We start from the raw sequence: 259 nt of genomic DNA on the forward strand, positions 1-259 counted from the left end.
GCGTTTCCTGTTTCTGCCGGAGAGAGGGGAGGCCGTCTCAAAGCTTGCTGCTGTATTTACTCCCTCCATCTGACAGGAGGGAGCCTCGTTGAGCTGCGAGTGTGGCTACAGACGGAGTTCACTCCGTCACGGAGGGGTAGGGTCGAGGGAGTGGTTTGGGATTGGGCCTCAGCCATGTTTATGCAGGACTGCACGTGGAGATGTGGACGCGCAAATCGCTCAGATTACTTAGGCCTACATGTATACAAACCTGCGGCGG

This window comes from Notothenia coriiceps, unplaced genomic scaffold (genome assembly GCF_000735185.1).
Source record: "Notothenia coriiceps isolate Sejong01 unplaced genomic scaffold, NC01 NC01_scaffold00000339, whole genome shotgun sequence".
Classification (NCBI taxonomy): domain Eukaryota; kingdom Metazoa; phylum Chordata; class Actinopteri; order Perciformes; family Nototheniidae; genus Notothenia; species Notothenia coriiceps.